Source organism: Diabrotica undecimpunctata, chromosome 7 (genome assembly GCF_040954645.1).
Source record: "Diabrotica undecimpunctata isolate CICGRU chromosome 7, icDiaUnde3, whole genome shotgun sequence".
Classification (NCBI taxonomy): Eukaryota; Metazoa; Arthropoda; class Insecta; order Coleoptera; family Chrysomelidae; genus Diabrotica; species Diabrotica undecimpunctata.
The window spans coordinates 50,987,168-51,002,720 of NC_092809.1; positions in this window are offsets into that span (position 1 = coordinate 50,987,168).

Consider the following 15,553-nt stretch of genomic DNA (forward strand, 5'->3'; position numbering starts at 1 on the left):
ATTATAGCGGTTTTTCCTCTTATTTTCGTGACATATCTTGTTACCCTAGTTTCCTTTGGTATGGGTATGATATCGTTAGGAGATGTTACGAACGAAGATGATTGTGTTTTGCTGTTAAAAATCTATGAACCACCAGGCTTTTCATCGATACTTTTAGAAATTTTTTTCTAACTTTAGTACTTCTTCCACATTTATTTTCCAATTTCTAAAAGCATCCCCAGACTCTATTTCTGACGAATTTGTTACATTGGTTTGATGCTTTTTTTCAGGATGAACATTTCTAAAAACCGTACCCGGTTAACCCATGCCTAGGGATGGCTCCGTGTATTCAATTTAGGGTAGAGGCTCTAAGAAGAGCCCGTTTACCCTTACAAGAAGGAGGTCCTGCAAACGGATACCTTTGTGTTATCCTGCCTACCAACTAAAACCAAACTCCCCTACTTGTGCACACTTGACTGTCGCACGTACCGTACTCCGAAGGTAGGATGGCCGTTGTAAGGCTGAGGACACTTTCGGAGCACTACTTTCTCTATACCTATATCTTATCTCTGTAGTTGTTCCGGCTAGTGTTTCTCTTCTTCTTCTTTGTTTTTAATGACTGTTCGAATGTAATTATGTACAATATTCCATCCCTCCTTGCTTCTTGTCATCTTCAAAGTCATCTCTCTTACAGTAACAGGGTTCATATTTATTTCTCTATACATTCTGTTTCTCTTCACTGTCCATCTATTACACTGCAGCATTATGTGAATAACAGTGTCAGTGTATTCACAGTATAGGCATTTATCTGTATCTGTCTTTTTGAATCTATAAAGATATATCCTAAAACACCATGTCCTGTGAGCGGTTGTATCAGAAAGTAATCTAGTCACCTGTGACCACAGTCCATCCAGTCCCTTAGGCTTGAGATCAGCATCTTGGTAACAACAACATCTTCTGTTGTTCCACTTTTCTTGCCATGTTTCTATTGATCTTTCTCTTTCTTCTTTTTTTATGGCTTTTGTGAAATACTCCCTTCTCTCATAGGTATGTCTCCTTTCTACTGCTAACTCATGCAGAGAAACACAATCCGTGATGTTACACAAGTCCGCTGCAGATATAGTTTTGTTGGTGCATGCTACTCGCAACAGACTTGTTCTATCTACTCGTATCATTAGCCCTTTGTAGGTCGGTATCTCAATCACCTAACTCCAGACTGGTGCTGCGGAAAGGATGATTGACTGCACAACACCGTGTAAAGACCTCATCGTTTCTGATTTGGGTCCTCTAATGTTAGGCATCACCCTCCCCATCGCAGCGCACTCTTCGCTGCCTTCTGGACTACCACCCGTATATGCTTCCCCCATCCGCCATATTGGTGTAGTGTTACTCCCAGATATTTGAAACATTCCTTTGATGTTAGTTGCACCCCTGCACATAGAAGTTCCATTCTTTGTCTTTTCCGTTTACCCTTTAGAATGATAGCTTCGGTCTCGTCTGCTGCGAGTTCTAGTTCGTGATCTGTCATCCAGTCCTTCACGACGTTGCTAGTATGTTTTACCCGAAATCGGAGATTCAGCTCGATCCGCGCTACTGTTAGCACTGTGAGATCATCCGCAAAAGCGAAGGGGGTTATACCTTTTCCATATGCGCAGTTCATGACCCCGTCATATACCAGGTTCCATAGCGTCGGACCCAAGACCGAAAAATATTGATTAAAAAAATATAATATAAAGAAAATGGGTTTGAAGCTAAGGAGTCCCTTCTGGTTGGGGTTAGAGGATTGTGCAGATACTGACAAATACAGCCATTTCTTTACTTCGTTACTATAATACATGCTTAGAGGCTTCATGAAACCTCCGTCTAAAGGCTGAAGACGATGGGTGAAATGAGAGGGGAAGCATGTTAGTGCAATATCATTTTCACGGACAAAATTAATAACTGCCATGTTCTTTACGTAACATTTTCTGACCTTTTGGCGCCTTAGACCATTTCTTGAAACGTTTCAGCCACACCAGAAATAAATCCTTTTAAATCCCTGATTTATGGCATTCACTTTAAGATTCAGTTGGTGCTCCATCTATAAATTAAGCTTCGTACGATTACATGGAAAAATAAACATCGGGGACATGTAGTCTCCCACAACACTAAGACATATAACCATTGTTATAATTTTCCATTGCTCTGCGGAAGTCAAAACTCCTATCTGGCATTTTCTAGTAACAACTAATATCTTAAAGTAGCTTTTTGCAACCGTCGACACCCCCGTTTCGTCGACATTATAGATATGCTGAGGTTGAATTTTTTATTTGTCAATATCTGATTCAAACAGATTAAAAAACTTCTCAACAGCAACTTTATTAAATCCCTCCGTTCGTGCAGATGATGTGGCTTCAGGTTTCCTAAGGTTTATATTTTTACGTCTTTTAAAAAGCATTGCAGCCTATCAACACCTGCCATGCCATTCTTTACATTAAATTTGTGTGTAATACCATTCTTTTCAACTAAGTGAAAAACAGATGTAGAACGATGTAGGTTTGCCTTATATTTAGCCACACACCTTTCAAGCAGGATTTGTGGAACTTCAAAGGTTTGCGATGCTTTTTTGTACCCCATTAGATTCGATATCACGCTAGAGACTGCTTTCGTCATCGTTTTTTCACTCCAGGTATGTTGTTTGGTATTTGATTTGTAGGTTCTAACCATGGTGTCTATAAAAATAATACAAGAAAAAGGTAGTTAACCTACGTAGTCTAAGTACAAGGTAATAGGGCAAAGTGAGGTATCAAGTAAACTGAACCCAACTTTGCCCCTTGCATCCTTCCCCGCTTTGCCCCATTGTCATAAAAAATGTAATAGTACGTTATGCTAGCGTACCTTAAAATATATTCGTCGGCTTTATAGGGTATTAATGAACACTTCGCCAGCACTTTCGACAAAGAAAAAGTCCAGTGTCATAGATTAATAATATTAAAGCACGTATTTTTCTGTCAAGGCGCGCCATAAACGTAAATCGACATAACAGCTCGACTGAGATATAAGCTGTTGTCGGATGTATGGGCATTTCTGCAAAACAGAAAAACCTTGCTTTGCCCTGGTACCCCACTATGCCTCACTCTTCCTTATCTCTGAAATACTTTCATACATACTGAAACCAATAACTAAAAAACAACAGTAATTAACTCTTTTAGCCCCTCTGTTCGCGCACACAAAGCTCTAATCTGGTTTTTACCATCCAGATCAGAGCTCATGACTTAATGTAAATACAAAGACAACTGCTAGCTAGAAGATAAATGTCATATCTCACTTAAAAATCATAAAAGTAATAATGAATTCAGAAAACAACAAAAGTAGGCCAAACCACTAAAAGATAGTTCGAATGTTACTGTGAGTTTTCCAATTTTCAACATTTGTATTTTAGATTATTGGAAATTGTTGTTTATGTAGTTTACTTGTTATCAACGTGTATTTTATATTACCACAATTTTATTGAAATAACCTCAAAAAAACATGATAAATCGTTATGTTCATGCTACAGATAAAATCTTATCTCTGTAGTATTTTATTTGGATGTTTGATAAAAACCGACGTTATTTCCAAACTTTTCTAATTTATCGCTGCGAACGTTCCCCAAATTAATTTGGAAAAACCTTCTTCAGGCAAATATACATAAACGCACTCAATAAATCCTCCAATGTTCAAATTTTCGGTACATAAAGCACGAGGCGTAGGTTGTAATTAAGCGTCAACGCACAACTTCGCTGGGCGTTTACATCCAACTGGAATAGGGAGGGGAAATATCCGCAAAATCGTAACGTTGGAATCGGAATAAACGCATTTCAGAACATTATTCAAGCAAAAGAATCACTAAATCAGACACAGTTACCAAAAATTAAAAAAAAATACATATATCTCTCTCTAAATAAGAAATATTGGGGGACGTTTGCAACCAATGTCACAGTGCACTGTACAATAAGTATGTAGTTTAGTTTTTATGACGGTGTCAATTTTAAAGCTCAAAAAATTAAAACACATTTGTTCATGACTGGCCATATAATAAATCCTGGAAAAGGTTAACCAATTATAGGCCAGCGTTCAATTTATAGATCACTGAAAATTTAATTTTTTTCAACTCATTCAACTTAAATTTTTTTCGTAGGTATATATTTTATGCTGTAATAAACTTATTTATAACTTTTGTTAAAGTACTTTACTTTATTTGACCATCCAATGGAAGTGTCCAACATCTCTAGTTGTTCGGCTCGTACTTCTCTTAAGTCTCTTAGTCTCTTCTTAAGAATCATTGCTTGAGGCTTCTTTGGATTTACTGCAATTTTTCACTGTATACACCATTCTTCTAGTGCGTCTAGTGTTGTTTGAAGGTTTTCAGTTGCAATGTCTTGGCTTGTATGCTTGACCACTATTGATGTGTCGTCCAGATAAAGGCTGATCATGGTGCCTGGTGTTCTGAGGGCATCGACAATGTTTATATTATAGAGACACAACAACTCCCTGTAGTACTTTTGCCCCCGAAATTCCGACTTCGGATAGGACTCGTCCTATCTATAGTTCCTTATTTTGTAGATAAGTCCTTTGTGCCAGACTTTATAGAATGCTTTGATCACGTTTAAGAATGCTGCTCCGGTGTACTGTCTATCATTGAAGCCTCCTGCGGTATATCTTGTGAAACTGGTTTTCACTTGGCTGTTTGGATCTTGCGGTATACACCTATAGTCTTGCTGTCTTCTCTTCGAACCTTGAAACTATCACTCTTTCATTAATCTTGCTGACTTGCTGGTAGTAAGCTTATTCGTTTGTAGTTTTGTAGAAAAATTCTGTTTTTTCCTTAGTTTAATTCTTTGTGTTTTGGAGTTCGTCTTTGATCTGCCTGTTAAATCTGTTTGCTCTATTCTTGTCTCCTAGGGCTCTTTTCTTTGCATTGTTCTTCTTCCTGGTCAGTTATCTTGGCTCTTGGTTGATATTTCAGTTCTGAGCTGAGAGTTTAACTCTTGCTGCCGTGTTTCTCTTCGGTAGTGCTTCTTTTATAATGTTTTCGAAGTCTAAGGTTCTTGTTCTTCTGGGTTGTTTATGAGTGGGATGTTTTTGATTCTTTCACTGACCAGTATTTTGAGGGTTGGTGGTTTGTCTTCTTAATCAGTTGTGAGTGGTCTTCTTCCCATGTGCCAATCACAAGTAGAATGGGATTATGATCTCATGCTTTCTCATTAAGTGACTGTATTTCTGTCTGAAGTCCTAGATTCTTCGTCCCAGCTATGTCTAGGTGAGTGGGTAGATTGTTGCCTCCAGAAAATATTATTTAGCAAAAAGAGAAGAAATTCCTATTAACGTGAGTGATATAATAAAAGAAACAGTTAATTAGATCCAATTTTGTCTCTTATACCTAAATATGTTATGGCACAATGGCCAACAAAGGTGGAATTAGAAATTAAACTCTACTTCTTAAACGCAATGAAATTACTGTAAAAATGGCGTATTATTTTGGAGACAAAGAGTAATTTTACCGAGTAAGCTACTGAATGAACTATATTTAGCCCATTTTGGTATCATCATTATCAGCTGTTTGCGTCCACTGCTGGACATGGTCCTCCCGTAAATAATTCCATTGCATTGGATCTTGAGCATTCTGAATCCAGCTGTGCTGGATACGCTTGATATCGTCTGACTCCCTTGTTGGAGGACGTCCTCGATTACGATTAGCATCGTGTCTAGGTTTCCATTCGAAAATTTTCTTGGTCCTTCTTCCATTTTTGACTTGACAACATGTCCTGCTCAGTTCCGTTTTAGCGTTGTAATTTTTTTAATTGCGTCTGTAACACCAATTTTTCTCCTAACTTATGGATTACTCTTCTGGTGAGGGTCAATGTTTCTGCTCCATACGTTAGAACTGGAAGTACACATTGATCAAAGACCTTTCTTTGCACATGGATATATTATCTGATCTAAAGACTTCCCTCAGTTTTCCGTAAGCTAACTCATGTTAGTCTTATTCTCCTATTTAACCCTATCGTTTGATAGTCTCTTCCTAATTTAATATTATGATACACAGATACTTATAGGTATAACCTTATTTACTTCTATTTACTACTTTATTTATTAATTTAAGTTGCGTGCCATTAGTTGAAATGCTTTTGGCCAGTACAAGGTTAGCCATCTCTTGTGTTTGGGAAAAGTTAATTTTAAAGCCAACGCATATACAAGAGATCTAAAGGTCTTAAAGAAAGTGGCAGGCAAGATTTACCCGGTCTGCAATAAGGACTATGTTGTCTGCAAACCTCAAGTTGTTCAGAAACTCCTTATTTATGTTGACTCCACTATTTTCCCAATTATTGTTTCTCATGGCACTCTGTAATAAAGCAGTGAATAGTTTAGGAGAGATGGTGTCTCCTTGCCCAATTCTTTTATCAAAGGGAAATGTGTTTGTGTCGCCATATTACATTCTCAGTGTAGCTGTTGCGCTATGCTATATATTTCGAAGAATAGTTGTGTATCTATGATCAATACTGCAGTCTGTAAGAGCTCTCAACATGAAGCTATTCTGGACTGAGTCAAATATTTTCTTTAAGTCTACTAATATTAATATTAGTGGCTTGTATTCTATAATTTTCTCTATCAAGGATTTTATTACTTGTAGGTGGTCATACGTTCCAAAGCCACTCCTAAATCCAGCTTTTGGTAAATTTAAGATGAAATAATTAGCTAGTTCTTATATTTGGCGACCATATTTGAATAGAACAATTAAAGATTTAAACCAAAACTGTCAGAATTTGGCGAAACACTAAAAAGTAATTTTCTTGTAATTTTTGAAACTTTTTTCTAAATGGGTATATTCTATAAAATATTGAAAAGTATATTCAATGGCTCCAGTCACCTCAGTGGCTACTTTTGCTAAACTTATGTGCAATAGCAGCGATAACGTCCCGCAGATAACATCGATAGAAATTAAACATTTTACTTGATTAAACTAATGAATTAAATTAATGGTATTAAATATATAACAATACCTCCTTGTTAGGATATTGCAACAGTGCTGCTAACATAGCGTCAAAACAGTCAAACGTTATTTGTTAAAATATATTGATAAAAAAAAATTAATTTAAAATTATCAAATTTTTGTCAACATATAGGAACACTGTGCACTTATCAACAGGTCAATCTCCTGCTAGAATGTTTTTTGGAAGGTCGGTATTTTTTTATTGGTAATTTTTTTCGTCACGACGGATTTGCTTGAAAATTTGTATTTAGGTTTTTCTTACTCCCTACTTCACTTTTGGATTTCAGTCCAGGGCTGCTTTTACTTGGTGGGTGAAAGCCAAAGTTTCTCGGAGGTGAAAAAATATACGTTTAAAATAAGTCCGGAAATAGATAAGTTGACTAATTCTAAGCAAATTTTATTCCACAGAGTTTTTTCACTAAGTTAATACTTTTTGAGCTATATGCGAGTGAAAATGTTTCATGTTTCAAAATAAAAATGTATCATATTTGAAAAATCAAGTGTACACCGAAAAAAATATTTTTAGCAAAAATTTGGCTTATAAAAAAACAAAAAAGAATGGTGTACTTATGATGTCTGTAGACCCATTGGAAGAAGAGTTGTAGCTCATGAAAAGTAGGTGCTTATTTGTTAAATTCTAAATCGAATATTTTAACGTAAAATAACCACAAAATGAAGTACTTTTAGAGAAAAACTCATTAAAACCTTTTGAAAGTGGTTAAAACTTTATTTTTGTTTTTTTTTACGTTTCAAGCATCAAAACTAAACAAGCTACGCTCAAAATAAGGTTGGTCCTTTTTTTTATTAAAAACAACGTGAAAATCACCTACTAATTAGCATCCCGAATAAAATTAATCGTCATCGCTTTACAGTTAACTTTATTTATGTATTGCTTATGTGATCTGTAAGTTTGACTGATTCAAAGTGCTCATTTCTGAAAAAAGTTAATTTTAAAGTAAACGAAATGATCTTACTGCCCTTAAAAAAACCTACCAAATGGTTTTTTTCAGTACTTCATAGCGTAAAAGCTAACCGGATTATAAGTAAAAAACTAATCAAATATTTTAGGAGATATCAGACATATTTTCACCCATCCTTAAAAACTAATAAGGGTTGTTTTTTAAGTTGAAACAAAATAAATTCATAACATTTTGATTTATAAAATTATTTTTTTATAGTTTAAATATAAAAAAAATACTACAACTATTCAAATTTCTTTGCAGGGGCTGATATTTATAAGGGTAGAAATTATGAGGTAAAAAATTAAAAGCGAAATTTAATGTCACTATATAATTAAAGAGTTCCAAATTGGTTGAATTTACAATTATATGATTTTTTTCTAATAGGGGTCGTTTTTACCCTTAAAAAATAAAAAGCAACCAACACAACACACGTCAAATTTTGTAGCGAAGGTTAAGTATAACCTAAACCCAAATTTCCATCCAAATCAGTGAAGACATTGAATTCGATGACATTGTTTGAATTATAACTAATATAGGAGGTGAGATTTAGGGGTTAAACTGTGATAAAATCTTTAATTATGTTGTTTAACGTTAATTGACATTCTTTTACTTCATTAAAAGATGATTTGAATCAATAACTTGCTTTAATTTACAATTTATACGATTTTTGAAGTTATACTTCTATACGCGCGCTCCACGTTGGAAATTTGTATGGGAGTGAATCTGTGAAATCATTACATATGTAAGATAATGAGTAAGAGAGAGAGACAGAAGATATATTTTCTCTCTCTTCCTCTCTCGAATATAAAAATGTTCCTTTTGTATATATATTTAATATTATATACATACATATAATATTATATATATACATATAATATTATATATATAATAAAATATTTATTAATATTATTATTTATGTAATATGTTTTGTATTATTTATTAAATGTTCATAATTGAGCCGTTGAAAACCAGAGTGGTCTAAGTCAAGAATTTCATGTTTCGCGTTTTCTCGGTATATAATTCTGTTTAACAGTGTTCTATTTTGCTACAAAATTTGAAAAATATTAGTGCATCCGTTCACTCACAGATGACACTACTGTAATATATGTCAAATGCTATGAAGGTTGCCGTTTTAAGGCAAAATGGTCTAAGTCTGACTTGGACCATTCTGCCAGAAATTCTGTCACCAATTTTTTATAAGTGTCACCTTTGCTTGTAGTAAAATGAGTTCTAGTGAATCTGTAAATGAACCGTTTAGTGCTAGTGATAGCAAGTACGAGCCAGAAAACAATGACGATTCAACAGAATCTGATTCTGATAGCGGTAAGTTTATTTTTTTTATTTCCTTTTATAACCTCAAATGTGTGAATAGCAGTATTTTATTTGCACGTTTGTTTCAGCTGACAAACGTTCGAAGTTAAAATTGGGCGAGTACAAGCCAGAAAACAATGACGATTCAACAGAATCTGATTCTGATAGAGGTAAGTTTATTTTGTTATTTCCTTTCATAACCTCAAATGTGTGAATAGCAGTATTTTATTTGCACGTTTGTTTCAGTTGACGAAAGTTCGAAGTTAAAATTGGGATCAACTACCAAGCACGTCGACAGAAAACGAAATAGAGAGCCAAGTAAACACATCAAGAATGTTCGAAAAGAAAAAAGAAACTGTGGGGAACAATATGTGTCTACATCTAATAAAGTGGTAAAAGCGAAAGAGTTTCATAACAGGGAGTGTACGTGCAAGGGCAAATGTATTCAAAAAATTTCTCAGGAAGAAAGGAAAGCTATCTTTACAAATTTCTGGAACATAGCTAATTTTTCAGCACAAAATGCTTTTCTAGTTGGTATTGTAAAATTGTCTAAACCAGCCACTCACCGTCCAAGAAATGGTACAAGGCAGAAAAAAGCAGTATCCTACACTTATGTCCTAAATACCAGAAGCTCCAATACCAGTTACGATTAAGAAAAAAAAAGGATATGGAAGATCTTTTGGCGTTTATACCGCCCATTCATCACGACTTTTTCAAAAATTTATCCGTAAATGGAAACAACACTGCAGAAGTAGGTCCACTGGAAGATATTTTGATGGCGAATGGAGACGACGATGTTTTTTATAAATAAAAATTTAATTTGTAATAATATAATACACAAAAATACACGATCGTTTGTAAGTCTAACTTTTTTGCTTTACTCCAAAATAATGAACCTATTGAAAGCCAGAGTGGTCTAAGTCAAAATATTATCAAAAAATATAAAAATTTCGACTGCTGGCTGATTGTTCCGCTGGAATTACTTAAGTTTAAGCTTTTTTTATTGAAAATCATTCTGATCAAAGTCAGTTTTTATGTTCCCATTTAACGCCAACATGTTAACTTTAAGTCGTTGTTTCTCGAATTTCAACATTTCTGACTTAGACCACTCTGGTTTTCAACGGCTCAATTATATTAGTCTTTTGTATTTCAAAATAATAATCTCAATAAATCACTGTATGACCCAGAACTGTCAATTTTGAAATACGTTTGTGTCATGTCCTCGGTGGTATAGTAGTCAGTATCCCAGCCTGTCACGCGGGAGACCGGGGTTTGATTCCCAGTCGGGGAAGACTTTTTTATTATTATTACACGGTCAATTAAACACATGCGTAAGTAGAAAAGTTATGTATATTATTGTCATTTTTAAATACTTATGAATATTGCATTTTAATATGTATTGTATTATTATATTGAATTATGTTGCACTGTATTCTAGTGTATTTTTTTATGTATATTACTGTCATTTTTAAATACTTATGAATATTGCATTTTAATTTGTATTATATTATTATATTGAATTATGTTGCAGTGTATTGTATTGTATTTTTATATTAATATCAAAACAAACAATGAATTTTACTGCAGAGTATGTGTAATAAAAATTTTTGCATTAAACTCCTTTCATACATATATGAAAATAAAAATATACATTTTCATCAAAATATTGATTCAATCCTTCATTTACTATCCTCCTATTACAGGTCAAATGTTGTTTATTAATTGTTAGTAAGTTGTTATTAATTCTGTTTCTCTTTTTTCTATGTCTTACCTATAGCATTACATATGTATTGATTATGCAGATTGACTCCCAAATAAATTAGTAACGGTGAACGCGTGTATAGAAGTATAACTTCTACCGGCAGTCCCACTGGACTGCCACACCCGTTTTTTTTCTAATAGGGGTAGTTTTCATCCCTAAAAAATTAAAAAGCAACTAACGGCACACATCTAAAAGTAAAGTGGGGGTAAGTAGAACCCGAATCCAAATTTTTATGTAACTTGGTGGTGGCATGGAAAATTACACGGTATCGCCGTATTTCAAGTTCCATTACTGGCCCATGACGCGTGTGCTATAATCCACTGACTCTTCTCTACCTCTATTGTAGATACAAACTACACTCATAATAATTTTTCAATATTATACCTCGCAGATATCTCGATACTATATAGGCTTATTTTCTTTTTTCTTTACTTGTGCTGTAGTTCGCCTATTACGTGTTGTCTTGATATTTTCTTTGTCCGTATCATAAAAAAACTATTAAAAACAAGAGCGAACATTAAAACGTTAGTGGCTGATTGATTTGTGTTCGATTTTACAATCCTCTGTATCCATACAATGCCGAATACATCAAACAGAATTAGTTTCAATTACTAGACGACGATACTTTATTATCTACAATCTCGAAGTGTCGATTATTTCACAAGCGCAGTGCCCATTCAATAAAAAAAGGGTATCTGAGTTGCCCAATCGCCTATCACAATAGTTACGGGCCGACTTCATTTATTTGATAATTAAAACGAGGCTGTAATAGATAAGTGGGGCTATCCTATTCTTCGTAATTACCGGTTTGGCTAGTTATACTTTAATTTGTATAATGACTAATTGCATACTTCACAGGTGTTACGAGAACCAGCCGGAGTTTGACACAGGACGTAGATACTAAATATTGAATGTTGAGTAACTTTGAAATCGGGGGAACAACTCATCCATAAATATGATTAGTAAAGATTAGTCTAAGCATAACACTAAATTTTCATGCTTTATATGATAGTTGACGAGAATAATTAATATTATTCTCGTCAGCAGTTAATTAATTCTCTTTCATCTTTCGATTTAAATATATATATATATATATATATATATATATATATATATATATATATATATTAGAATGTCTGGTTCACAGTGTAATAGCGTCCTGGGCCTTCTGGTTTCTCCATTTATGTCTGTGCTTATTAATCCTTCTGATTATTTATTGGTTTCATACAATCTCTGATCATCTTTTTCTTGGTCCTAAGTCCTAAGTACCTATTTGACGAAAAATTGATTAATTTTTGTTGTCAGTCTTGTGTTAATGTAAGTAGATTCCCAATCCCCTTACGCCGTTCTGCTGAATGCCTATTCATTTAAGTCGGCGGCTTCCTTTCCCCCTCTTTCTCCCGGACCATCTAGAAATATCGACAGTTCTTTCCTTCCTGCTCTCTGTACGTAGCTGTTTCACTTTATCCTTACTTACTTATTATTAGCATTTATTAACCTATAATTTGACACGGAATTCGTTGTAGGAAACGGGCAAAGTTAAATAAATAAAATAATAAAAAAAATGTACATACTATATACAAATCATATACTAATTGTCTGAGGACAAAGTCCTCAGAGACACTTCGTCTAACCGCAGTTGAGTCCTACGTTACCATGTGACCAATTCCGTTTATAACTTAAACATTTTTGTTTTTAAACATCAAAAATGTAACATAACTAATCCAACGAGAATTTCAGTAAGTCGTAAAAATACATTCATACATGCAATACATTCATACTGTTTTTGAAAACACAGAACATAAATACATTAGTAAAAGGCACTTACTGATGTGTAATATGTAAGATGAGAAAATGTGTAAATGACAGTTTTCTCATGGTTTTGTTCGATATAATAATATCAGCAACAATGGTACAATAGTAAATTGTGTTAGAAGATTACCTGTTCAAGTAATCTTTATTGTACAAAACACGGGATCGAATCCAGTTGTGCCATAGCTGACAATTTGATAATTTTTTTTTTTAAAAACATCTTATTTTAAATTTTTTTAAAAAAATCTTAAAGAAATTCTGCATAGGTAGTAACATAATATTTTAGGTATTGTCGATGCAGCAAGTGTCACTGCAGCAATTCTTCATTTTTTAAATAATGATTCAGCGTTTTTTGAAAATCAAGTGGTGCTGTTTCCTGGCTGAGGTCAGGTATGTATTATGCATTCGTGAAAAGTCTTGTACCGCTCTAGCAACACTTGTCGGTGTGGTTGTTTCTCAGTTTTCTGAAGATACGGCAGAACTGCACCTACGCTGGTATTGGATAAATGTGTACCATTAGTGAAAACATGATAATTCTTATGTCGCTCTAGCAGCTCTATCACTGTTCTTCAGTTTTTCGAAGACTTTTCGGCGGTTTTCTGAAGACTAAAATACGATGTATCTATTTTTGATTACGGATTCATATTCAGAGTGTAAATATGCATCAAGAAAAGTGTCCCTGTTGTTTCAAAAATAACTATTTTTGTTCATTTGACTGTGAATTAATGCGCTTGACGAAAACTTAACACCTGAATCCAATAACGTCAGAAGTCTGTAGCTTCAGAATAATTTGACCGAACTTTCGTTTAATTTGACCAGGGCCGGTTTTCCAATAAGGACAGTTGCGGAGCCCTTTTACTGCTTTAGGGATGATAGGATTGATGGATGGGGTGGAATAGCTGTTCTTATACATTAGTCTCTGGCAGCTGATAGGTTGGACATTTCATACATTCACATGCCTGAGAAATGGCAGGCTATTGTTGTTAAATTTGAACAATTTTTCATTCTAGGTTCATATATCAAAGATTCAAAATCCTATCCAGTTTTTTAATTTTTTCCTATGGATGAAATTTTTGACTACATAACCGAGCAATCCAATCTTTTTGGTGTACCTACATAACAGGCATGAAAAACCATTTGATATTTCAAAAGGAGAAATTCTCTGGTATTTTAATATTCTGACATTCCAAATGTGTTGAATATGTGTGAAAACACATATGTGATAACAAAACACTAGACCATACCACAAAGAAAAAAGTCGAAAGCTTACAGGATGACTCCACAAAATACGAATTCCAAAAAATAATAACCGAAACATCAGACATCAGAAACACATATATTACAGAAAGTGATGGAATCGAAGAAAACTGGGCAAAAATTAAGTCTAATATCTTAGCCTCGGCCAAGGAAGTTCTTGGTGAAAGAAATATAAATAAAAATAAATCGTTCCCATGAGAAGAACTCCATGGTTTTGTACAGAAGTGAAGGAAAAATGTAAAGAAAAGAAAAAAGCTTACCTGAAATATATGTCAACTAAAACACAATTAGGTATACCATAATTATAAGACAATTAGATACTAAACACATGCTCTTGTAAGAAAAATAAAAAATGATCACTGGGAACGCTTTTATAGTATCAAAACACATCGAAAAGGATACGTGGATTGACTAAAAAAAGCTTTATACAGAGGAAGAACAAACGACGCTAGAACCGGAAACATCAGAAATTACCACAAATGAAGATAAAAATATACAGGAAGTTCGGAAAATACTTGAAAACCTGAAGAACAGAATAGCAGCAGGTAAAGACGGGATACCAAACGAATTACTGATATATTGTAGAGTAGCAATGACATAACAATTAACAACAATAATTAATAAACTTATAACATACAATAAAATACCGAAAGAATGGAGAACGAATGAACTAATTCTACTATTTAAAAAAAGAAGATAAAAACAGCCAGAAAACTAGAGAGGTATAAACTTGTTAAATACAACGTTAAAATTTACACCTAAAATTTCACAAGTGCTATTAAATCAGAGGATAATGTGTTATGACATGTAACAGTTTCGAAGAAATAAAAATATTTTTGCATTTTAAGGACAATACGTTGCAAATTCCACAAGAAAAACCAGCCTATTATAAACTATGCAAAATTCGTCTACTACTGAACAAAATTCGTGAAAAATTTTCGCTTATTCCTAAAGAAAAGAACATAGCAATGAATGAACAGATAATCCCAACAAAAGTGCAATCAAGACCGAAACAATATAAACCTAAGAAGCTTTATAAATGGCGATATAAAGTTTTTGTTCTAAGCGGTTTATTTAGTTTTTCATACAACTTTAATTTCTATTGTGGAGTTACTATTCTTAAAGATGATCAGCCTAACCTAGTAGCAAGCAGTAATGTCGTAATGAAACTTCCAGAAATCTAAATTTTAAACTTATTTGGATAATTGATTTACGAGCATTTCGCCATTAACATATCAAATTAAAAACGGTATTTTACCTCTGGGTACAGAAGAGCTAACCGAGTGCCAAACTTGCAATTTCCTAATAAGTCAGACATGAATAAAATGGACAGAGGTACTTTTTTTGGAGAAAGTCGTCAATGCTGATAACTTGAACATATCTTTTACTTTAACATATCTTATAAAAAAAACTAACCATCACATACAAGTTGCTCGTCCATAAAGTATTGCTGTATAT